Source organism: Chenopodium album, chromosome 5 (assembly GCF_948465745.1).
Source record: "Chenopodium album chromosome 5, dcCheAlbu1.1, whole genome shotgun sequence".
In the NCBI taxonomy this organism is placed as follows: Eukaryota; Viridiplantae; Streptophyta; class Magnoliopsida; order Caryophyllales; family Amaranthaceae; genus Chenopodium; species Chenopodium album.
The window spans coordinates 28,412,871-28,438,153 of NC_137838.1; positions in this window are offsets into that span (position 1 = coordinate 28,412,871).

Below are 25,283 nucleotides of genomic sequence, written 5' to 3' on the forward strand. Positions count from 1 at the left end.
ATAAACTGGACTCAAATTTCCAGCCATCTTCTAGGAAGGGTTCTGGAAACCAGGACCAGACAACAACACAAGCAGCAAACTACAAGGCCACCAACCCAAAAACCACCAAAAAAAACAATCAGAAGTAGACAGGCCTGCAAACTGACCAGCAACAACAACAAAAACCAAAACAAAGATTTTCTAAAAGGACAAGGCAACCACAAGCAAAAGCAAGGACAACAACAAGCAGCAGCAGACCCAAAACCCTGCCCCAGCTGCCAAAACAGCAACACAAACCAGCAACATTAGCATAACCCTGCGCCATCAGAACAACAGCAATAGCAGCCTCTGACCATAACAACAACATACTCAGCAGGACAGCAACAACAACAACAACAACAAGGAGCAGCAGTACAGCAAGACAGCAGCAGCAGAAAACCAGAGCACAGAGCAAGCAGACTAGCAGGCAGGCAGACAACAGTAGACAACAGACAGCAATGCAGACAACAACACCTGCTGACCAGCACAGCAAGAGCAGACAGCAAGCAGGGCAGCCAGCAAAGCAGAAGCAAACTAGCAGAGCAGGCAGACAACAGCAGACAGCAGACAGCAATGCAGACAGCAGCAGGAGCAGCCAGCAGCTGCAGCACAGCACCAACCAGACAGCAGAGCAGCAGAGCAGGCAGGAAACAGACAGCAGACAGCAGACCAGCAGATGCAGACAGCAGCAAATGCAGCCAGCAGTTGCAGCACAACACCAACCAGAGCAAACAACAGAGCAACCCTGCCAGCAACAGCAAAGAAAATAGCAACTGCAACTGGAATTCAGCAACAGCAAGAAAGCAAAAGCATCAGCAGAACCCAGCATCACAAAAAGAGCCAAACGAGCAACCAAAACAAGACATTTATAACAATAATCCCCAAAAAAGAAACCAGAACTCAAAAGCTAGGAGCCAGAAACCAGAAAGAACCAGCAACAGCAATAAAAGACCAAGAACAGGAGAAGCTCTTAAACGATCAAATATTTGCTTCCCGCCGAGATTCTACAAACTGAATGAAAGACAATATCCCTAACTAGAGCATCAACAGATTTGCAATAACCAACTTCATTCCTCTGTATCCAAATACCATAAATTGTTTCAGTGAAGGCCACCTGGATCACTTTGTTTTTCAATCTGGAACTTCTGCAGATTTTCTTCATCCAATCAACCTCATCACTAAACTGCTGAACAGGCTTGGAAACACGTAAGATACCCAACACCTTGCTCCAAATCTTCCTAGAGAATTCACAATCAAAAAATAAATGTTGAACACTTTCATTGCTATTCAGGCACAAGAAACACTTTGGATCACAAGAAATGTGCCATTGAAGCAACCTATCCTTAGTGACAAGCCTATTCCACAAAGCTAGCCACAAGATAAAAACACTTTTAGGAGTTGCTAAGTTATGACAAATAACTCTCTTCCAAGGAACTTTAGGCACTTGAGGCCTAATAGCAGCATAAAGCTTCTTGATTTTCAACTTGTTGCCCTGTATGAAACCATCCCATCCCCCTTGATCATTCACAACGTCTCTACAACTCAAAATCTTCTTCAAGAACCAAGAGCATTTAGAAGGGGTAGGGGTGGTCCAACAATCTTTATGCTTGAAGTAGTAGATATGGACCCACTTAACCCAGAGATTATCACCCTTGTGAGCAATATCCCAAAGTAACTTAGTGACAGCTGGTTTATTCCACTCAGGAAGAGAAAGCAAGTTCCAGCCACTACAAACTTTAGGAAGACAAACATTATTCCAAGCAACCAAAGATTTCTTAGCAGGGGCAGAGGATCCAGTCCAAAGAAAACACCTGAACCTAGCCTCAATCTCTTTCAGAATTTTCTTCGGTAAAATAAAAATTTGAGCCCAATAAGTCTGAATACCAAACAACACACTCTTCACCAATTGAAGCCTCCCAGCATAGGACAAGTTTTTAGCCATCCACCCTTGGATTCTAGCAGTGACCTTCTCCACCAAAGGCCTACATTGAGCAATAGTAAGCTTCTTGGAAGAGAGAGGGACCCCAGGATACCTAAAAGGAATGGTACCTTGAGAAACACCAAGAAGCTCCCTCAGCTCTTTCTGAACATCAATAGAGACCCCTCCAAAATAGACTTCACTTTTATCAAGATTAGCAGAAAGCCCAGAGGCACCCGAAAATTTCGAGAAGGCTTGGAAGAGAAGCTTAACATAAACACTATCAGCTCTAGAAAACATCAATAAGTCATCAGCAAACATCATGTGAGTTAGGTTTAACTTTCACATCTAGGGTGAAAGTTAAAATCAGGAGTTAACCTAAGCTCATCAAGGCATCTGGAGAGGTATTCCATACTAATAGCAAAAAGAAAGGGAGACATAGGGTCACCTTATCTTAACCCTTTCTTAGCTTCAATGGGAGGGGCAGGAAAACCATTAATAAGAATAGAGTAAGAGACAGAAGTAAGACAAGTCCAGATTCAGCCAACAAATCTCTGAGGGAAACCAAGCTCCTGCATAACAGTGATCAAGAATCCCCACTCAACTGAATCATAGGCTTTCTTCAAATCCACCTTAACCATGCACCTAGGAGAGATAAATTTGTGATCATAACCTTTGATCAATTCAGTTGCAAGAAGGATATTGTCACCAATGTGCTTGCCTGGAATGAACCCTAGCTGAGCATCATCAATCACCTCACCAATGATAGCAGCAAGCCTAGCACTTATGACCTTAGAAATGAGCTTATAGACCACAGTAAAACAAGCTATAGGTCTAAAATCCTTAACATGAGAAGCATTAAGGATTTTAGGAACCAGAGTGATAGTTGTGCAATTCCACTGCTTAGGCAAAGTCCCTTTAGTGAAGAAATCAATAACACTAGCATAAATATCATATTTCACAATATGCCAAGTTCTCTTAAAGAAAAAGGAGTTAAAGCCATCAATACCAGGAGCTTTAGTGTTATCAATTCCCTTAAGGTCAGCATCAATTTCAGCATGAGAAATAGGCCTAATGAGGTAGCTCTGAGCAGCAAAGCTAAGCTGCTTACCCCTCCTCATAGTGACAAGGTCAACAGCAGGGAGCCAAGGAGCCTGAGTCCCTAAAAGAGACTTATAGAAAGAGATAATTTCTTGAGAAATAGCAACTGGATCCTTAAGCAAAACCTGATTAGAATAAAAGATGGAGTCAATTCTATTCCTTGCTTGTCTAGTCTTCATCACAGAGAAGAAATAGTGAGAATTGCCATCTCCAAGCTTAACCCAATTAATCCTAGATTTTTGCTTGAAGATGCTTTCCTAAATATCATTCCAGTGTTTGACAACCTTAATAGCATCAGATTCTTTAGCATATAAATCCAAATCATCAGGATTCTGAGCCATTAAGTTTTGAATTCCAGAAAGCTCAATATTAGCCTGATCAATCTTTTCCTCAATGTTACCAAACTGCTTGCTATTAAGAGACTTGATACTAGACTTCACAGAATTAAGCTTCTGCCAAACAGAACTACCAAAACTCCAAGCCTGCGAAACAATATCAAGGAAATCAAGGTGATAAGCAATACAGTTTAGAAATCTGAAAGGTCTACCTTTCCCGGCAGGGGCAGAACAAATATCCAACAGAACAGGACTATGATCAGATAAAGAAGGGGGGAGATAGACAGTCTCCACATGCCCATGAGAGGCTAACCAAGCTTGGTTACCAAAAACTCTGTCAATTCTAGAAAGAGTTCTAGGGCCAGTATGAGCTTTATTTGACCAAGAGTAGAAGGCCCCTTTGCTTTTGATCTCAGTGAGGTCCAAATCATCAACCAAACTTTGAAAATCTCTAGTCTCATAATCAGTAACATCATTACCATGAAGCCTATCTGAAGTATGAAGGACAGAGTTATAGTCACCAACACAAAGCCAAGGAGAATGCTGAATAGAGATGCTTCTAAGACCCTCCCTCAAAGGAAGCCTATCATGAATGGAGTGAAGCCCATAAACAACAGTGAGATGAATTTGGGTAGAGAGGTCCTTAGAAGAAACACTACAATGAATGAACTGTTCATGAACCTTCAAGACATTAACAGTTACTCCATCCGCATTCCAACCAAGCCAAATCCTCCCTTTGGGAGACTGGTCATAATTACACAACCAAAGCCAAGAAGAGCCAAACTTCCTCTGATAAGTGAGAACATTTTTCAATTTGATTTTTGTTTCAAGCAAACCAACAACATCAACTGAATGAGAATGAAGCAACCTCTTTACAGAGGCAACTTTGCCAGGGTCATTCAGGCCTCTGACATTCCAAATAGAGTAAATCATGACACTAAACGGGGATTAACCTCACCCCCGCTTGGATTTATAGTGAAACCACCTGCACTATCCATTTCATTTGCAAATAAAGCAACAAAAGCATTAGAGGTAGAAGCAGGCTGATGAACTCTAGTTTGCTGGCTTTTTGTCTTCCTTCCAACTATTCTTCACCCCTCATCTGAATTTTGAGAAGTATGAACCTGTGGAGTAATAATAGATTGTCCATGAACAGAAACACCAACATCAACATCAGTAGTAGGAGCAGGGGCCTGGTTAGGCTTAGGAACCCAGACCTGCTTTTGCTTAGGAGGAATAGGAGCCAGTTGCTTAGGAGCCTGCTTAGGCATAGCAGGCTTAACAGAGCAATCATGACCAAACTTGTTGCACTTAGAACAAAAAGGAGGGGCCCACTCATACACTACCTTGAGCTCCAATAGTTCCTTCGAAGGACTCTCAACCCATACAGAATTGGGCATAGGCTTTGTAACATCAATTTCAATTAGAACCCTAGCAAAAGACACTCTAAGTTGTCTAGTAGTACATTCATCAGCACAAATTGGCACTCCAAGCAAACTACCAATGCGGCTAAGAGTGTCAGATCCCCAACAATTAAGTGGAAGATTAGGGAACTTAACCCAGAGAGGAACAATTCTAAGAATTTCAGCATTAAAATCAAAATTAGGACACCAAGGCTTCACTATTGCGGGCTTTCCAAGGAACATATGAGGACCAGAACAAAGTATAGTATCTTTATCATCACTAGAACATAGATTAACAATAAAGTACCCATCATCATGCCAATAAACATCTGGTTTTTGCATATCATTCCATTGTTGAGCAAAAAAACGAAGAACAACAGCAATAGTGGGGTAAAAGCCAACCACATAGAAAACTAAAGCATTAGCCCAGTTTTTATTACCTGCCTCAAGCTCGGCTGCCTGTAGCTCAGCAATGTGTTTCCCTTCCTACACTTTCGGAGCAACAAAGGATAAAGAAGCCTCTTTAGCAGCCAACTTTCCAGTACAAGGAGCAGCTCGATCTTCACTATTCTTGTGCGCATTCTGCTCCAGAACAGGGGAAGAAGCAGCTCGATCCTCATTGAATTTGCGCGAGTTCAGCTCCAGAACAGAGGAAGAAGCAGCCTGATCCTCACTATTCTTGTGCACGTTCTACTCCAGAGAGGGTGAGGAATGGCGAGGATAACTTCCTTGCTCAGCACGATGCCCAGATCCACCAGCATCCAATGAAACAGTAAACCCAGAAACCCTAGGTACTGTTCCATTGGATTGACTTAAAACCGGCCTAGCAGCAGCTTCAGCAAAGAGAGCAATGGTCTCAGCATCACTTCTGGGAATAGCTCCACAAGCTGGGTGCACTAACGCCGACGCCAGAGTAACCAATTCATCCACCTCTTGAATCGGACTAGGAACGAAAGAAGTGCCTGAGTTTCTCAAATTCTGCAATATCGAATCAAAAGCTTCATGAGCAGTCTTTTGTTGCGCTACTTGAGGTGTAGAAATAGCCTGCTTCTTCTTCTTAGCCATTGATATCCAAAATTGATGAAGAATCCAATCAAAGTTGAAGAACCATGGAGAAGAGAGAGAGAAGAGAGAAAGTCAACGCAAACTTGACCATAAGAAAGCTAGTTTGTGTGTTCGGCTTTCATTTTATTCAAATAGCTTCTTTAAATGCATATGACTTTCATTCGATTAAAAAAGCTTTGTTGGAATGTGTATGACCTTCATTTGATTCAAAAAGCTTTGTTAGAATGTGTTTGACTTTCCATTGATTCAAAAAGCATTGTTTGGATGTGTTTGACTTTAATTTGAATAAAAAAGGTTTGTTTGGATGTGTTTGACTATTGTTTGATTAAAAAAGTTTTGTTTGAATGTGTTAGACTTTTATTTGATTCAAAAAACTTTGTTTGAATGTGTGTGACTTTCATTTGATTCAAAAAGCTTTGTTTAATTTCATTTGACTTTCATTAGATTCATTTTGTTTAAATGTGTTTTACTTTCATTTGATTCAAAAACTTTTGTTTAAAAGTGTTTGACTTTCATTTGATTAAAAAATCTTTGTTTAAATGTGTTTAACTTTCATTTGATTTAAAAAGCTTTGTTTGAATGTGTTTGACTTTCCTTTGATTAAGAAAACTTTGTTTGAATATATTTGACTTTCATTTGATTCAAATTTCTTAGTTTGAATGCAGTTGACTTTCATTCAATTCAAAACCTTTGTTTGAATGTGTTTGACTTTCAATTTATTAAAAAAGATATTTTGTAATGTGTAAAGCTTTCATTTGATTAAAAAAGCATTCTGTAAATGTGTTTGACTTTCATTAGATTCAAAAAGCTTTATTTGAATGTGTTTGACCTTCATTTCATTCAATTAACTATGTTGAATGCATTTGACTTTATTTAATTCAAAAAGTTGTGTTTTAATGTGGTTGACTTTAATTTGATTCAAAAAGCTTTGTTTGAATGTGTTTGACTTTCATTTGATTCAAAAATCATTGTTTAAATGTGTTTGACTTTCATTTGATTTAAAAAGCTCTGTTTAAATGTTTTAAATTTCATTTGATTAAAAAGCTTTGTTTGAATATGTTTAACTTTCCTTTGATTAACAAACCTTTGTTTTAATATGTTTGACTTTCATTTGATTTAAAAAGCTTTGTTTGAATGCATTTGACTTTCATATGATTCAAAATCTTTGTTTGAATGTGTTTTACTTTCAATTGATACTTAAGGATTTTTTTTTTAATGTGTTGAGCTTTCATTTGATTGAACTAGTTTCTTTGAATGCATATGACTTTAACTTGATTCAAAAAGCTTTATTTGAATGTGTTTGACTTTCATTAGATTCCAAAAGCTTTGTTTGAATGTGTTTCACTTTCATTGCATTCAATTAACTATGTTGAATGCCTTTGACTTTATTAGATTCAAAAAACTGTGTTTGAATGTGTTTAACTTTCATACGATTCAAAAAGCTTTTTTTGAATGTGTTTGACCTTCAATTGATTCAAAAAGATTTGTATTAATGTGTTCAGCTTTCAATTGATTCCATTTGCTTCTTTAAAAGCATATGACATTCATTCGATTCAAAAAGATTTGTTTGAAAGTTTATAACTTCTATAAACACATTTGCTTCTTTTTTTAATGTGTTTGACTTTCATTTCATTCAATTAACTACGTTCAATGCATTTGACTTTATTCGATTTAAAAAGCTTTATTTGAATGTGTTTGACTTTCATTTGATTCAAAAACCTTGTTAGAATGTGTTTGGTTTTTATTTGGTTCAAATAGCTTCTTTAGATGCATATAACTTTCATTCGATTAAAAAAGCTTTGTTGAAATGTGTATCACTTTCATTTGATTCAAAAAGCTATGTTAGAATGTGTTTGACTTTAATTTGAATAAAAAAGCTTTGTTTGAATGTGTTAGACTTTTATTCGATTCATCAAGCTTAGTTTGAATGTGTTTGACTTTCAATTGATTTAAAAAGATTTGTTTTAATGTATTCAGCTGTCTTTTGATTCAATTAGCTTCTCTGAATGCATATGACTTTCATTCGATTCAGAAAGCTTTGTTTGAATATGTTTAACTTTCTTTGATTAATTTAGCTTCGTTGATGCATTTCACTTTCATTCCATTCGAAAAGCTTTGTTTGAATGTGTTTGACTTTATTTTCATCCAAAAACCTTTGTTTGAATGTTTTTCACTTTATTTTGATTGACAAATTTTTGTTTGAATATGTTTGACTTTCATTTGATTCAAAAATCTTTATTTGAATGCATTTTACTTTCATTCGATTCAAAAACTTTGTTTGAATGTGTTTGACTTTCAATTGATTCAAAAAGATATTTTGTAATGTGTAAAACTTTCTTTTGATTAACAAACCTTTGTTGTAATATGTTTGACTTTCATTTGATTTAAAAAGCTTTGTTTGAATGCATTTGGCTTTCATATGATTCAAAAGCTTTGTTTGAATGTGTTTTACTTTCAATTGATACTTAAGGATTTTTTTTTTAATGTGTTGAGCTTTCATTTGATTCAACTAGTTTCGTTGAATGCATATGACTTTAATTTGATTCAAAAAGCTTTATTTGAATGTGTTTGACTTTCATTAGATTCCTAAAGCTTTGTTTGAATGTGTTTCACTTTCATTTCATTCAATTAACTATGTTGAATGCCTTTGACTTTATTTGATTCAAAAAACTGTGTTTGAATGTGTTTAACTTTCATACGATTCAAAAAGCTTTCTTTGAATGTGTTTGACCTTCAATTGATTCAAAAAGATTTGTATTAATGTGTTCAGCTTTCAATTGATTCCATTTGCTTCTTTAAAAGCATATGACATTCATTCGATTCAAAAAGATTTGTTTGAAAGTTTATGACTTCTATAAGATTACAAATTCTTTTTTTAATGTGTTTGACTTTCATTTCATTCAATTAACTACGTTCAATGCATTTGACTTTATTCAATTTAAAAAGCTTTATTTGAATGTGTTTGACTTTCATTTGATTCAAAAACCTTTGTTAGAATGTGTTTGGTTTTTATTTGATTCAAATAGCTTCTTTAGATGCATATAACTTTAATTCGATTAAAAAAGCTTTGTTGAAATGTGTATGACTTTCATTTGATTCAAAAAGCTATGTTAGAACGTGTTTGACTTTAATTTGAATAAAAAAGCTTTGTTTGAATGTGTTAGACTTTTATTCGATTCATCAAGCTTAGTTTGAATGTGTTTGACTTTCAATTGATTTAAAAAGATTTGTTTTAATGTATTCAGCTTTCATTTGATTCAATTAGCTTCTCTGAATGCATATGACTTTCATTCGATTCAGAAAGCTTTGTTTGAATATGTTTAACTTTCTTTTATTAATTTAGCTTCGTTGATGCATTTCACTTTCATTCCATTCGAAAAGCTTTGTTTGAATGTGTTTGACTTTCGTTTCATCCAAAAACCTTTGTTTGAATGTGTTTGACTTTCTTTTGATTAACAAATTTTTGTTTGAATATGTTTGACTTTCATTTGATTCAAAAATCTTTATTTGAACGCATTTTACTTTCATTCGATTCAAAAACTTTGTTTGAATGTGTTTGACTTTCAATTGATTCAAAAAGATATTTTGTAATGTGTAAAACTTTCCTTTGATTAACAAACCTTTGTTGTAATATGTTTGACTTTCATTTGATTTAAAAAGCTTTGTTTGAATGCATTTGGCTTTCATATGATTCAAAAGCTTTGTTTGAATGTGTTTTACTTTCAATTGATACTTAAGGATTTTTTTTTTAATGTGTTGAGCTTTCATTTGATTCAACTAGTTTCGTTGAATGCATATGACTTTAATTTGATTCAAAAAGCTTTATTTGAATGTGTTTGACTTTCATTAGATTCCTAAAGCTTTGTTTGAATGTGTTTCACTTTCATTTCATTCAATTAACTATGTTGAATGCCTTTGACTTTATTTGATTCAAAAAACTGTGTTTGAATGTGTTTAACTTTCATACGATTCAAAAAGCTTTCTTTGAATGTGTTTGACCTTCAATTGATTCAAAAAGATTTGTATTAATGTGTTCAGCTTTCAATTGATTCCATTTGCTTCTTTAAAAGCATATGACATTCATTCGATTCAAAAAGATTTGTTTGAAAGTTTATGACTTCTATAAGATTACAAATTCTTTTTTTTAATGTGTTTGACTTTCATTTCATTCAATTAACTACGTTCAATGCATTTGACTTTATTCGATTTAAAAAGCTTTATTTGAATGTGTTTGACTTTCATTTGATTCAAAAACCTTTGTTAGAATGTGTTTGGTTTTTATTTGATTCAAATAGCTTCTTTAGATGCATATAACTTTAATTCGATTAAAAAAGCTTTGTTGAAATGTGTATGACTTTCATTTGATTCAAAAAGCTATGTTAGAACGTGTTTGACTTTAATTTGAATAAAAAAGCTTTGTTTGAATGTGTTAGACTTTTATTCGATTCATCAAGCTTAGTTTGAATGTGTTTGACTTTCAATTGATTTAAAAAGATTTGTTTTAATGTATTCAGCTTTCATTTGATTCAATTAGCTTCTCTGAATGCATATGACTTTCATTCGATTCAGAAAGCTTTGTTTGAATATGTTTAACTTTCTTTTATTAATTTAGCTTCGTTGATGCATTTCACTTTCATTCCATTCGAAAAGCTTTGTTTGAATGTGTTTGACTTTCGTTTCATCCAAAAACCTTTGTTTGAATGTGTTTGACTTTCTTTTGATTAACAAATTTTTGTTTGAATATGTTTGACTTTCATTTGATTCAAAAATCTTTATTTGAACGCATTTTACTTTCATTCGATTCAAAAACTTTGTTTGAATGTGTTTGACTTTCAATTGATTCAAAAAGATATTTTGTAATGTGTAAAACTTTCCTTTGATTAACAAACCTTTGTTGTAATATGTTTGACTTTCATTTGATTTAAAAAGCTTTGTTTGAATGCATTTGGCTTTCATATGATTCAAAAGCTTTGTTTGAATGTGTTTTACTTTCAATTGATACTTAAGGATTTTTTTTTTTAATGTGTTGAGCTTTCATTTGATTCAACTAGTTTCGTTGAATGCATATAACTTTAATTTGATTCAAAAAGCTTTATTTGAATGTGTTTGACTTTCATTAGATTCCAAAAGCTTTCTTTGAATGTGTTTCACTTTCATTTCATTCAATTAACTATGTTGAATGCCTTTGACTTTATTCGATTCAAAAAACTGTGTTTGAATGTGTTTAACTTTCATACGATTCAAAAAGCTTTCTTTGAATATGTTTGACCTTCAATTGATTCAAAAAGATTTGTATTAATGTGTTCAGCTTTCAATTGATTCCATTTTCTTCTTTAAAAGCATATGACATTCATTCGATTCAAAAGATTTGTTTGAAAGTTTTTGACTTCTATTAGATTAAAAATTCTTTTTTTAATGTGTTTGACTTTCATTTCATTCAATTAACTACGTTCAATGCATTTGACTTTATTCGATTCAAAAAGCTTTATTTGAATGTGTTTGACTTTCATTTGATTCAAAAAGCTTTGTTAGAATGTGTTTGGTTTTTTTTTTTTATTCAAATAGCTTCTTTAAGTGCATATAACTCTAATTCGATTAAAAAAGCTTTGTTGGAATGTGTATGACTTTCATTTGATTCAAAAAGCTATGTTAGAATGTGTTTGACTTTAATTTGAATAAAAAAGCTTTGTTTGAATGTGTTAGACTTTTATTCGATTCATAAAACTTTGTTTGAATGTGTTTGACTTTCAATTGATTTAAAAAGATTTGTTTTAATGTGTTTAGCTTTCATTTGATTCAATTAGCTTCTTTGAATGCATATGACTTTCATTCGATTTAGAAAGCTTTGTTTGAATGTGTTTAACTTTCTTTGATTAATTTAGCTTCGTTGATGCATTTCACTTTCATTCCATTCGAAAAGCTTTGTTTGAATGTGTTTGACTTTCGTTTCATACAAAAACCTTTGTTTGAATGTGTTTGACTTTCTTTTGATTAACAAACCTTTGTTTGAATATGTTTGACTTTCATTTGATTCAAAAATCTGTGTTTGAATGCATTTTACTTTCATTCGATTCAAAAACTTTGTTTGAATGTGTTTGACTTTCAATTGATTCAAAAAGATATTTTGTAATGTGTAAAACTTTCATTTGATACTACTAGCTTCTTTAAATGCATATGACTTTCCTTTGATTCAAAAAGCTTTGTTTGAATGTGTTAGGTTTTCATTTGAATCCAAAAACTTTGTTTGAATGTGGTTGACTTTCATTTGATTCTAAAAGCTTTGTTAGAATGCATTTGACTTTTGTTCGATTCAAAAAGCTTTGTTTTAATGTGGATGACTTTCATTTGATTCAAAAAGGTTTGTTTGAATGTGTTTGAATTTCTTTAATTAATTTAGCTTTGTTGATGCATTTCACTTTCATTCTATTCCAAAAGCTTTATTTGAATGTGCTTGACTTTCATTTCGTCCAAAAATCTTTGTTTGAATATATTTGACTTTGATTTGATTTAAAAAGTTTTGTGTGAATGTGTTTGACTTTGATTTGATTAAAAAATATTTGTTTAAATGTGTTTGACTTTCATTTGATTCAATAAGATTTGTTTGAATATTTTTTACTTTAATTTGATTAAAAAAAGTTTGTTTAAATGTGTTTGACTTTCCTTTGATTAAAAAAAGTTTGTATGAATCTGTTAGACTTTCATTTGATTCAAAAAACTTTGTTTGAATGTGTTTGACATTCATTTGATTTAAAATGCTTTATTTTGAATGCATTTGACTTTCATTTGATTCAAAAAGCTTTGTTTGAATGTGTTTGACTTTCAATTAATTTAAAAAGATTTGTTTTAATGTGTTCAGCTTTCATTTGATTAAATTAGATTCTTTGAATACATATGACTTTCATTCGATTGAAAAAGCTTTGTTTGAATGTGTTTGACTTTCATTAGATTCAAAAAGCTTTTTTGAATGTGTTCGCCTTTCATTTGATTCAAATAGCTTTTTTAAATGCATACGACTTTCATTCGATTAAAAAAGCTTTGTTTAAATGTGTACGACTTTCATTTCATTCAGAAAATTTTGTTTGAAGGTTTTTTTACTTCATTTGGTTCAAAAAGCTTTGTTTGATTGTGTTTGAATTTCATTTAATTGAAAAAGCTTTGTTTGAATGTGTTCGACTTTCATTTGTTTCAAATAGCTTCTTTAACCGCATATGACTTTCATTCGATTAAAAAAGCTTTGTTTGAATGTATATGAATTTCATTTGATTTAAAAAAATTTTGTTTGAATGTTTTTTACTTTCATTTGATTCTAAAATTATTATTTGAATATGTTTGACTTTCATTTAATTCAAAAATCTTTGTTTTAATGTGTTCAATTTTCATTTGATTCAATTAACTTGTTTAAATTCATATGACTTTCATTCAATTCAAAAGCTTTATTTGAATGTGCTTAACATTCATTTGATTCAAAAAACTTTGTTATTAGAATGTGTTTGACTTTCATTTGATTCAAAAATCATTGATTAAATGTGTTTGACTTTCATTAGATTATAAAAGCTTTGTTTAATTATTTTAACATAAATTTGATTAAAAAAAGCTTTGTTTGAATGTGTTTGACTTTCCTTTGATTAACAAACCTTTGTTTGAATATGTTTGACTTTCATTTGATTCAAAAAATTTTGTTTGAATACATTTGACTTTCATTCGATTTAAAAGCTTTGTTTGAATTTGTTTGACTTTCAATTGGTTCAAAAAGATTTTTTTAATGCGTTTAGCTTTCATTTGATTCATTTAGCTTCAATTCTTTGAATTCATATGTCTTTTATTTTATTCAAAAAGCTTTATTTGAATATATTTGACTTTCATTAAATACAAATAGCTTTTTTTGAATGTGTTTGACTTTCATTTTATTCAATTAACTATGTTGAATGCATTAGACTCAAAAAGCTGTGTTTGAATATGTTTTGCTTTCATTTGATTGAAAAAGCTTTGTTTGAATGTGTTTTAATTTTATTTGATTCAAAAAGCTTTGTTTGAATGAATTTAAGTTTCATTCGATTCAAAAAGCTTTCTTTAAATGTGTTAAGCTTTCATTTTTTTCCATTGATTTGTTTTAATGTGTTCAACTTTCATTTGTTTCCATTCGATTCAAAAAGCTTTGTTTGAATGTGTTTGACTTTCATTAGATTCAAAAAGTTTTGTTTGAATGTGTTTGACTTTCATTAGATTAAAAAAGTTTTGTTTGAATGTGTTTGATTTTCATTTGATTCGCAAAGCGTTTTTGAATGTGTTTGACTATCATTCGATTCAAACACTTTGTTTGAATGTGTTTGACTTTCATTCTATTTAAAAAGCTTTGTTTGAAGGTGTTTGACTATCATTTGATACAAAAAACTTTGCTTGAATGTGTTTTTATTTTAATTTGATTCAAAAATCTTAGTTTTAATGTGTTTTTTTTATTTGAATTTATTAGCTTTTTTAAATGCATATGACTTTCATTCGATTCAAAAGGCTTTGTTTGAATGTGTTTCCCTTTCATTTGATTCAAAAAGCTTTGTTTGAATGTGTGTAACTTTCATTTGATTTAGAAATCATTGTTTAAATTTGTTTAACTTTCATTTAATTAAAAAAACTTTATTTAAATGTTTTATACTTTCATTTTATTAAAAAAGCATTATTTGAATGTGTTTGACTTTCCTTTTATTCACAACCTTTATTTCAATATGTTTGACTTTCATTTGATTCAAAAAGTTTTTTTTTAATGCATTGACTTGCATTCGATTCAAAAATCTTTGTTTGAATGTGTTTTACTTTCATTTGATTAAAAAAGCTTTGTTTGAATGTGTTCTTTTTTTATTTGATTCAATTAGCTTCTTTGAATACATATGACTTTCATTCAATTCAAAAAGTTTGTTTGAATGTGTTACCCTTTAATTTGATTCAAAAAGCTTTGTTTGAATGTGTGTAACTTTCATTTGATTTAGAAATCATTGTTTAAATTTGTTTGACTTTCATTTGATTAAAAAAGCTTTGTCTAAATGTTTTTTTCTTTCACTTGATAAAAAAAACATTGTTTGAATGTGTTTGACTTTCCTTTGATTCACATCCTCTGTTTGAATATGTTTGACTTTCATTTGATTCAAAAAGCTTTGTTTGAATGCATTTGACTTTCATTCGATTTAAAAACCTTTGTTTGAATTTGTTTGACTTTCATTCAATTCAAAAAGATTTGTTTGAATGTGTTTGAATATAATTTGATTAAAAAAGCTTTGTTTGAATGTGTTTGACTTTCCTTTGATTAAAAAAGTTTTGTTTGAATGTGTTTGACCTTCGTTCGGTTCAAAAAGCTTTGTTTAAATGTGTTTGACTTTCATTTGATTCAAAAAACTTTGTTTTAATGTGTTTGACTTTCATTTTATACAAAAAGATTTGTTTGAATGCATTTGACTTTCATTCGATTCAAAAATCTTTGTTTGAATGTGTTTGACTTTCAATTGATTCAAAAACATTTGTTTAAATGTTTTTAGCTTTCATTTAATTCCATTAGCTTCTTTGAATACATATGACTTTCTTTTAATTCACAAAGTTTTGTTTGAATGTGTTTGACTTTCATTAGATTCAAAAAGCATTGTTTGTATGTGTTTGATAATCATTTGAGTTTAAAGGCTTTGTTTTAATTTGTTTTTTTCATTTTATTCAGTTAGCTTCTTTTAATGCATATAACTTTCATTCGATTCAAAAACCTTAGTTTGAATTAATTTTAATTTCATTCGATTTAAAAAGATATGTTTGAATGTGTTTAAATATAATTTGATTAACATAGCTTTTTGTGAATGTGTTTGACTTTCCTTTGATTAAAAAATCTTTGTTTGAATGTGTTTGACTTTCCTTTAATTCAAAAAGTTTTGTTTGAATGTGTTAGACTTTCATTTGGTTCAAAAAACTTTGTTTTTATGTGTTTGACTTTCATTTTATACAAAAAGATTTGTTGGAATGCATTTGACTTTCATTCGATTCAAAAATCTTTGTTTGAATATGTTTGACTTTCAATAGAGTCAAAAAGGTTTGTTTAAATGTGTTTAGTATTCATTTGATTCAATTAGCTTCTTTGAATGCAAATAACATTCATTCGATTCAAAAAGCTTTTTTTGAATGTGTTTGACTATCATTCGATTTAAAAAGCTTTGTTTGAATGTGTTTGACTTTCATTCTATTTAAAAAGCTTTGTTTGAATGTGTTTGACTATCATTTGATACAAAAAGTTTTGTTTGAATGTGTTTTATTTTCATTTGATTCAAAAATCTTTGTTTTAATATGTTTTTTTTATTTGATTTAATTAGCTTTTTTTAATGCATATGACTTTCATTCGATTCAAAAAGCTTTGTTTAAATGTGTTTTTTACTTTCATTTGATTCAAAAAACTTTGTTTTCATGTGTTCTTTTTTTATTTGATTCAATTAGCTTCTTTGAATACATATGACTTTCATTTGATTCAAAAAGCTTTTGTTTGAATGTGTTTCCCTTTCATTTGATTCAAAAAGCTTTGTTTGAATGTGTGTAACTTTCATTTGATTTAGAAATGATTGTTTAAATTTGTTTCACTTTCATTTAATTAAAAAAAGCTTTATTTAAATGTTTTTTACTTTCATTTGATTAAAAAACCATTGTTTGAATATGTTTGACTTTCCTTTGGTTTACAACCTTTGTTTCAATATGTTTGAATTTCATTTGATTCAAAAAATGTTTTTTGAATGCATTGACTTTCATTCGATTCAAAAAGCTTTGTTAGAATTTGTTTGACCATCATTGGATTCAAAAAGCTTTGTTTGAATGTGTTTGACTTTTATTTGATTCAAAAAGCTATGTTTGAATGTGTTTGACTTTCATTTGATTTAAAAAACTTTGTCTTAATGTGTTTGACTTTCATTTGATTCCAAAAGGTTAGTTTGAATGCATTTGACTTTCTTTAATTAATTTAGCTTCGTTGATGTATTTCAATATCATTTCTTTCCGAAAGCTTTGTTTGAATGTGTTTGACTTTCATTAGATTCAAAAAGCTTTGTTTGAATGTGTTTAAATTTCATTTTATTCACAAAGCTTTTTTGAATGTGTTTGACTATCATTGAATTCAAAAAGCTTTGTTTGAATGTGTTTGACATTAATTCTATTTAAAAAGCTTTGTTTGAATGTGGTTGACTGTGATTTGATACAAAAAGCTTTGGTTGAATGTGTTTTATTTTCATTTGATTCAAAAATCTTTGTTTTAATGTGTTTTTTTTATTTGATTTAATTAGCTTTTTTGAATGCATATGAGTTGCATTCGATTCAAAAAGCTTTGTTTGAATGTGTTTTACTTTCATTTGATTCAAAAAGCTTTGTTTTCATGTGTTCTTTTTTTATTTGATTCAATTAGCTTCTTTGAATACATATGACTTTCATTCGATTCAAAAAGCTTTGTTTGAATGTGTTTCCCTTTCATTTGATTCAAAAAGCTTTGTTTGAATGTGTGTAACTTTCATTTGATTTAGAAATCATTGTTTAAATTTGTTTCACTTTCATTTAAATAAAAAAAGCTTTATTTAAATGTTTTTTACTTTTTTTGATTAAAAAAGCATTGTTTGAATGTGTTTGATTTTCCTTTGGTTCATAACTTTTGTTTCAATATAATTGACTTTCATTTGATTCAAAAAGTTTTTTTTGAATGCATTGACTTTCATTCGATTCAAAAAGCTTTGTTAGAATTTGTTTGACCATCATTGGTTTCAAAAAGCTTTGTTTGAATGTGTTTGACTTTTATTCGATTTAAAAGGCTATGTTTGAATGAGTTTGACTTTCCTTTGATTAAAAAAGCTTTGTTTGAATGTGTTTGACTTTCCTTCGATTCAAAAAGTTTTGTTTGAATAGGTTTGACTTTCATTTGGTTCAAAAAACTTTGTTTTAATGTGTTTGATGTTCATTTTATACAAAAAGATTTGTTTGAATGCATTTGACTTTCATTGAATTAAAAAATCTTTGTTTTAATGTGTTTGACTTTCAATTGATTCAAAAAGATTTGTTTAAATATTTTGAGCTTTTATTTGATTCCATTAGCTTCGTTGAATGCATATGACTTTCTTTCAATTTAAAAAGTTTTGTTTGAATGTGTTTGACTTTCATTAAATTCTAAAAGCTTTGTTTGAATGTGTTTGACTTTCATTTGATTCAATTAGCTTCTTTGAAAGCATATGACTTTCCTTTGTTTCAAAAAGCTTTGTTTGAGTGTGTTAGGCTTTCATTTGAATTAAAAAACTTTGTTTGAATGTGTTTAACTTTCATTTGATTCAAAAAGCATGGTTTGAATGCATTTGACTTTCATTCGATTCAAAAAGCTTACTTTGAATGTGTTTGACTTTCAAGTGATTCTAAAGATTTGCTTTAATGTGTTAAGCTTTCATTTGATTCAATTAGCTTCTTTGAATGCATATGACTTTCATTCGATTTAAAAAGCTTTGTTTGAATGTGTTTGACTTTCCTTCGATTCATAAAGCTTTATTTGAAAGTGTTAGACTTTCATTTTATTCAAAAAACTTTGTTTGAATGTGTTTGACTATCATTTGATACAAAAAGTTTTGTTTGAATGTGTTTTATTTTCATTTGATTCAAAAATCTTTGTTTTAATTTGTTTTTTATTTGATTTAATTAGCTTTTTTGAATGCATATGATTTTCGCTCGATTCAAAAAGCTTTTTTTGAATGTGTTTTACTTTCATTTGATTCAAAAAGCTTTGTTTTCATGTGTTCTTTTTTTATTTTATTCAATTAGCTTCTTTGAATACATATGATTTTCATTCGATTCAAAAAGCTTTCTTTAAATGTGTTTCCCTTTCATTTGATTCAAAAAGCTTTGTTTGAATGTGTGTAACTTTCATTTGATTTAGAAATCAATGTTGAAATTTGTTTCACTATCATTTAATTAAAAAAATCTTTATTTAAATATTTTTTACTTTCATTTGATTAAAAAAGCATTGTTTTAATATGTTTGACTTTCCTTTGATTCATAACCTTTGTTTCAATATGTTTGACTTTCATTTTATTCAAAAAGTTTTTTTTGAATGCATTGACTTTCATTTGAATCAAAAAGCTTTGTTAGAATTTGTTTGACCATCATTAGATTCAAAAAGCTTTTTTGAATGTGTTTGACTATCATTCGATTCAAAAAGCTTTGTTTGAATGCGTTTGACTTCCATTCGATTCAAAAAGCTTTGTTAGAATGTGTTTGACTTTCATTAGATTCAAAAAGCTTTGTTTGAATGTGTTTAACTTTCATTTGATTCACAAAGCCTTTTTTGAATGTGTTTGACTATCATTCGATTTAAAAAGCTTTGTTTGAATGTGTTTGACTTTCATTCTATTTAAAAAGCTTTGTTTGAATGTGTTTGACTATCATTTGATACAAAAAGTTTTGTTTGAATGTGTTTTATTTTCATTTGATTCAAAAATCTTTGTTTTAATTTGTTTTTTATTTGATTTAATTAGCTTTTTTTGAATGCATATGACTTTCATTCGATTCAAAAAGCTTTTTTTGAATGTGTTTTACTTTCATTTGATTCAAAAAGCTTTGTTTTCATGTGTTCTTTTTTTTTTTTTTGATTCAATTAGCTTCTTTGAATACATATGACTTTCATTCGATTCAAAAAGCTTTTTTTAAATGTGTTTCCCTTTCATTTGAATCAAAAAGCTTTGTTTGAATGTGTGTAACTTTCATTTGATTTAAAAATCATTGTTGAAATTTGTTTCACTTTCATTTAATTAAAAAAAGCTTTATTTAAATGTTTTTTACTTTCATTTGATTAAAAAAGCATTGTTTGAATATGTTTGACTTTCCTTTGATTCACAACCTTTGTGTTAATGTGTTTGACTTTCATTTATTTCAAAAAGTTTTTTTTGAATGCATTGAGTTTCATTCGAATCAAAAAGCTTTGTTAGAATTTGTTTGACCATATTAGATTCTAAAAGCTTTTTTGAATTTGTTTGACTATCATTCGATTCAAAAAGCTTTGTTTGAATGCGTTTGACTTTCATTCGGTTCAAAAAGCTCTGTTTTAATGTGGATGACTTTCATTTGATTCCAAAAGGTTAGTTTGAATGTGTTTTACTTTCTTTAATTAATTTAGCTTCGTTGATGCATTTCAATATCATTTCTTTCCAAAAGCTTTGTTTGAATGTGTTTGACTTTCATTAGATGCAAAAAGCTTTGTTTGAATGTGTTTAAATTTCATTTTATTCAAAAAGCTTTATTTAAAGGTTTTTTTTTTCTTTTTTTGATTAAAAAGCATTGTTTGAATGTGTTTGACTTTCCTTTGGTTCATAACTTTTGTTTCAACATATTTGACTTTCATTTGATTCAAAAAGTTTCTTTTGAATGCATTGATTTCATTCGATTCAAAAAGCTTTGTTAGAATTTGTTTGACCATCATTGGTTTCAAAAAGCTTTGTTTGAATGTGTTTGACTTTTATTCGATTTAAAAGGCTATGTTTGAATGAGTTTGACTTTCCTTTGATTAAAAAAGCTTTGTTTGAATGTGTTTGACTTTCCTTCGATTCAAAAAGTTTTGTTTGAATGTGTTTGACTTTCTTTGATTCAAAAAACTTTGTTTTAATGTGTTTGACTTTCATTTTATACAAAAAGATTTGTTTGAATGCATTTGACTTTCATTGAATTCAAAAATCTTTGTTTGAATGTGTTTGACTTTCAATTGATTCAAAAAGATTTGTTTAAATATTTTTAGCTTTCATGTGATTCCATTAGCTTTGTTGAATACATATGACTTTCTTTCAATTCAAAAAGTTTTGTTTGAATGTGTTTGACTTTCATTAAATTCTAAAAGCTTTGTTTGAATGTGTTTGACTTTCATTTGATTCAATTAGCTTCTTTGAAAGCATATGACTTTCCTTTGTTTCAAAAAGCTTTGTTTGAATGTGTTAAGCTTTCATTTGAATCAAAAAACTTTGTTTGAATGTGTTTAACTTTCATTTGATTCAAAAAGCATTGTTTGAATGCATTTTACTTTCATTCGATTCAAAAAGCTTAATTTGAATGTGTTTGACTTTCAAGTGATTCTAAAAGATTTGCTTTAATGTGTTCAGCTTTCATTTGATTCAATTAGCTTCTTTGAATGCATATGACTTTCATTCGATTTAAAAAGCTTTGTTTGAATGTGTTTGACTTTCCTTCGAATCATAAAGCTTTATTTGAAAGTGTTAGACTTTCATTTGATTCAAAAAACTTTGTTTGAATGTGTTTGACTTTCATTTGATTCAAAAATCTTTGTTTGAATGCATTTGACTTTCATTCAATTCAAAAAGCTTTGTTTTAATGTGGATGACTTTTATTTAATTCCAAAAGGTTAGTTTGAATGTGTTTTACTTTCTTTAATTAATTTAGCTTCGTTGATGAATTTCAATCTCAATTCTTTCCAAAATCTTTTTTTGAATGTGTTTGACTTTCATTTCGTCCAAAAAGCATTGTTTGAATGTGTTTGACTTTCATTCGATTCAAAAAGCTTTGTTTGAATGTGTTTGAATTTCATTTGATTCAAATAACTTTGTTTGAATGCGTTTGACTTTCATTCAATTTAAAAATCTTTTTTGAATGTATTTGACTTTCATTTGATACAAAAATATTTATTTTAATGTGTTCAGCTTTCATTTGATTCCATTTGCTTCTTTTAAAGCATATGACTTTTATTTTATTCAGAAATATTTGTTTGAATGTGTTTGACTTTAATTTGATTGAAAAAGCATTGTTTGAATGCATTTTACTTTCATTCGATTCAAAAAGCTTAATTTGAATGTGTTTGACTTTCAAGTGATTCTAAAAGATTTGCTTTAATGTGTTCAGCTTTCATTTGATTCAATTAGCTTCTTTGAATGCATATGACTTTCATTCGATTTAAAAAGCTTTGTTTGAATGTGTTTGACTTTCCTTCGATTCATAAAGCTTTATTTGAAAGTGTTAGACTTTCATTTGATTCAAAAAACTTTGTTTGAATGTGTTTGACTTTCATTTGATTCAAAAATCTTTGTTTGAATGCATTTGACTTTCATTAAATTCAAAAATCTTTGTTTTAATGTGGATGACTTTTATTTGATTCCAAAAGGTTAGTTTGAATGTGTTTTACTTTCTTTAATTAATTTAGCTTCGTTGATGCATTTCAATCTCAATTCTTTCCAAAATCTTTTTTTGAATGTGTTTGACTTTCATTTCGTCCAAAAAGCATTGTTTGAATGTGTTTGACTTTCATTTGATTCAAAAAGCTTTGTTTGAATATTTTTTTCTTAAATTTGATTATAAAAGCTTTTTTTAAACGTGTTTGACTTTCCTTTGATTAAAATAACTTTGTTTGAATGTGTTAGACTTTCATTTGATTCAAATTACTTTGTTTGAATGTGTTTGACTTTCATTTGATTCAAAATGCTTTGTTTTTTTAATGTATTTAACTTTCATTCGATTCAAAAAGCTTTGTTTGAATGTGTTTGACTTTCAATTAATTCAAAAAGATTTGTTTTAATTACCTTTCATTTGATTTAATTACCTTCTTTGAATACATATGACTTTCATTCGATTTTAAAAACTTTGTTTAATTGTGTTTGACTTTCATTAGATTCAAAAAGCTTTTTTGAATATGTATGACTTTCATTTCATTGAATTAACTATGTTGAATGCATTTTACCTTATTCGAATCAAAAATATGTGTTTGAATATGTTCAAATTTTATTTGATTAAAAAAGCTTTGTTTGAATGTGTTTGCCTTTCATTTGATTCAAAAAGCTTTGTTTGAATGTGTTCGGCTTTCATTTGATTCAAAAAGCTTCTTTAAATGCATATGACTTTCATTCGATTAAAAAAGCTTTGTTTGAATGTGTATGACTTTCATTTGATTCGAAAATTTTTGTTTGAATGTTTTTTACTTTCATTTGATTCAAAAAGCTTTGTTTGAATGTGTTTGAATTTCATTTGATTGAAAAAGCTTTGTTTGAATGTGTTCGACTTTTACTTAATTCAAATAGCTTCTTTAAATGCATATGACTTTCATTCGATTAAAAAATCTTTGTTTAATGTATATCACTTTCATTTTATTCAAAAAATTTTGTTTGAATGTTTTTTACTTTCATTTGATTCTTAAATCTTTATTTGAATATGTTTGACTTTCATTTGTTTCAAAAATCATTGTTTAAATGTGTTTGACTTTCATTTGATTAAAAAAACTTTGTTTGAAAGTGTTTTATTTGCATTTCATTAAGTTAACTATGTTTGAATGTGTTTGACTTTCATTTGATTCAAAAAGCTTTGTTTGAATGTGTTTTACTTTTATTTAATTAAAAAAGCTTTTTTTTTTATTGCATTTGACTTTCATTCGATTCAAAAAGCTTTTTTCGAATGTGTTTAACTTTCATTAGATTCAAAACGCTTTGTTTGAATGTGTTTGAATTTCATTTGATGATAAATCTTTGTTTTAATGTGTTCGACTTACATTTGATTCAAATAGCTTCTTTAAATTCATATGACTTCATTCGATTAAAAAAGCTTTGTTTAAATGTGTAAGACTTTCATTTGATTCAAAAAGCTTTGTGTGAATGTGTTTGACTATCCTTTGATTCAAAAAGCTTTATTTGAATGTGTATGACTTTCATTTGATTCAAAAAGCTTTGTTTGAATGAGTTTGACTTTCCTTTGACTCAAAAAGTTTTGTTTGAATGTGTTTGAATTTCATTCGATTCAAAAAGCTTTGTTTGAATGTGTTTGAATTTCATTTGATTCAAAAACCTTTGTTTGAATGCGTTTGACTTTCATTCAATTTAAAAATCTTTTTTGAATGTATTTGACTTTCATTTGATACAAAAATATTTATTTTAATGTGTTCAGCTTTCATTTGATTCCATTTGCTTCTTTTAAAGCATATGACTTTTATTTTATTCAGAAATATTTGTTTGAATGTGTTTGACTTTAATTTGATTGAAAAAGCATTGTTTGAATGCATTTTACTTTCATTCGATTCAAAAAGCTTAATTTGAATGTGTTTGACTTTCAAGTGATTCTAAAAGATTTGCTTTAATGTGTTCAGCTTTCATTTGATTCAATTAGCTTCTTTGAATGCATATGACTTTCATTCGATTTAAAAAGCTTTGTTTGAATGTGTTTGACTTTCCTTCGATTCATAAAGCTTTATTTGAAAGTGTTAGACTTTCATTTGATTTAAAAAACTTTGTTTGAATGCGTTTGACTTTCATTTGATTCAAAAATCTTTTTTGAATATGTATGACTTTCATTCAATTCAAAAAGCTTTGTTTTAATGTGGATGACTTTTATTTGATTCCAAAAGGTTAGTTTGAATGTGTTTTACTTTCTTTAATTAATTTAGCTTCGTTGATGCATTTCAATCTCAATTCTTTCCAAAATCTTTTTTTGAATGTGTTTGACTTTCATTTCGTCCAAAAAGCATTGTTTGAATGTGTTTGACTTTCATTTGATTCAAAAAGCTTTGTTTGAATATTTTTTTCTTCAATTTGATTATAAAAGCTTTTTTTAAACGTGTTTGACTTTCCTTTGATTAAAATAACTTTGTTTGAATGTGTTAGACTTTCATTTGATTCAAAAAACTTTGTTTGAATGTGTTTGACTTTCATTTGATTCAAAATGCTTTGTTTTTTTAATGTATTTAACTTTCATTCGATTCAAAAAGCTTTGTTTGAATGTGTTTGACTTTCAATTAATTCAAAAAGATTTGTTTTAATTACCTTTCATTTGATTTAATTACCTTCTTTGAATACATATGACTTTCATTCGATTTAAAAAACTTTGTTTAATTGTGTTTGACTTTCATTAGATTCAAAAAGCTTTTTTTGAATATGTATGACTTTCATTTCATTGAATTAACTATGTTGAATGCATTTTACCTTATTCGAATCAAAAATATGTGTTTGAATATGTTCAAATTTCATTTGATTAAAAAAGCTTTGTTTGAATGTGTTTGCCTTTCATTTGATTCAAAAAGCTTTGTTTGAATGTGTTCGGCTTTCCTTTGATTCAAATAGCTTCTTTAAATGCATATGACTTTCATTCGATTAAAAAAGCTTTGTTTGAATGTGTATGACTTTCATTTGATTCGAAAATTTTTGTTTGAATGTTTTTTACTTTCATTTGATTCAAAAAGCTTTGTTTGAATGTGTTTGAATTTCATTTGATTGAAAAAGCTTTGTTTGAATGTGTTCGACTTTTACTTAATTCAAATAGCTTCTTTAAATGCATATGACTTTCATTCGATTAAAAAATCTTTGTTTAATGTATATCACTTTCATTTTATTCAAAAAATTTTGTTTGAATGTTTTTTACTTTCATTTGATTCTTAAATCTTTATTTGAATATGTTTGACTTTCATTTGTTTCAAAAATCATTGTTTAAATATGT